The sequence below is a fragment of the Nanorana parkeri genome, unplaced genomic scaffold, assembly GCF_000935625.1.
Source record: "Nanorana parkeri isolate BGI_ZX_2015 unplaced genomic scaffold, ASM93562v1 scaffold1249, whole genome shotgun sequence".
NCBI classification, from domain to species: domain Eukaryota; kingdom Metazoa; phylum Chordata; class Amphibia; order Anura; family Dicroglossidae; genus Nanorana; species Nanorana parkeri.
This window is the reverse complement of record NW_017307517.1, coordinates 25,462-27,348: the sequence shown is the minus strand read 5'-3', so window position 1 is coordinate 27,348 and position 1,887 is coordinate 25,462.

Here is a 1,887-nt window from a genome sequence, read left to right as displayed (position 1 = left end):
ATATATACACAAAATTGATAAAATGTGTGTATATTTGATTTTGTTATTTTATTCCTGTGTGTTATAATTTAAAGTTCCCTCATTTGCTAAAAATCCATTCTTGGTGAGGTTAAATTAAAATTCTCAAAACATATTAATAACATATCATATAGAACAAGGAAATATCAGTTTCTTAGATGCAGACGTCTTTGTTGAAAATGGATCTCCGATAGTAAAATCTTTTTTCAAAGTTTCCGACAGGAATGGGTATATCCAGCTGCCACCATCCAGCTTGGATACAAAATATACTCAGAGGGCAGTTTACAAGATTGAGGAGGAACTGCACCTAATTTAAACATTATGGACAACAGTCAAAGATTTTGAGGGACATATTCTGTCAAAAGGGTTACCAGAAAGACTTCATGGAAGGAGGAATTAGAAAAGTAGAGGAGACTACGAGAGATTCCATTCTTGATAGGAACAATGTAGTGGCCACCACATAAAAAAATAACAGACTAAAATGTTTTGATAATCAGTATAAAATAGTGGAGAGAATTATCAAACAACATTGGCAGGTCTTATTGTTAGACACACAGCTTAATGATATTCTTCCCTGTAAACCCTGTATAGTATAGAAAACAGCAGATAATCTAAAACAGATCATTTCTAAAAGTGTAGTAGATGCACCTAATAACAGAAAAAGTAACATACCTTTCCAGACCTAACAGGTTTTTACATGGATGAACATTCTGTACCAGAAATAATAACTAGAATTTTACACCTACGGTAACGAAGGAAGAGTGTACCATTAAGGAATTCATTTCCTGTGACACAGAAGGAGTGGTGTATGCCGAAGACCGGCCGTTGCCCTGCAAATGACAGCTGGGCGGAGCCAGCTATGATCTCACGGCTGGCTCCACCCAGTTGTAATGACAGATCAGTGTCCCCAAATGACCAGAGGATGCTGATCTGTCATTAAACAATAACAACTGGGCAGAGCCGGCTCCGCCCAGTTGTTATTCATTGGCTGGGACCTGCTAGTAGACTCTAGCAGGTGCCGGTCAATAGGAAACAGTTGGGCAGAGCTAGCCGTCACTGCTGTAGCTCGCAATATACTGAGCTTTGGGTCACGGGAGAACGTTAGTATATGTCCTTCCGTGACCCTTAAAGGAGAACTATGAGGTGAGTGCTTTTCACTCACCATATAGTTCTAGCCAACCTGTGACAATGAGACTGTCACAGGTCGGCTCAGTAGATCGGGAGGTGAGCGAACACATACCGGCATTCGCTCACCTCTCAATCCTATCACGGCTCTCTGCCGTGACAGGGGAGGGGCTGGATTCCCCCCTCCCCGCTCCTATCTGCCAGCGCTGACCAGCGGAACGGACGGGGGAGGGGGCGGGTACAGCTGGCTCTGCCTCTAGATAGGCAGAGCCAGCTGTCAGTCACGCAGCTGGGCGGATCCCGGCATAATTGTCGGGATCCGCTTCAGCAGCGGCGTCTCAGTATACCAATTACCTGCCAATCAGGATCACTCGCAGCCATAATAGGGGGAGGCACAGGCGCCAGGACCTTGGTGAACACCCGGGGAGCCGACACGAGCCTGAAAGGGAGTGCCACAAACTGGCAATAGAGGTTCCCCAACACAAAGCGGAGAAATGCTGGTGAGAGCAACAGATGGCACATGAAGACAAGCAGCTTTGATGTCGATTTAGGCCAGAAAATTCCACATATGCAGCGAGGCCAATACTGACCGAACCGACTCCATCCGAAACTTGCGCACCCTCACAAAGATGTTCAAGGCCTTCAGATCCAGTATAGAATTGAATCGGTCCTTCTTGGGAGTTGTGAACAGATTCAAATAAAAACATGTGAACCTTTTTGAAGGAGTGCACGGGAACAATCACC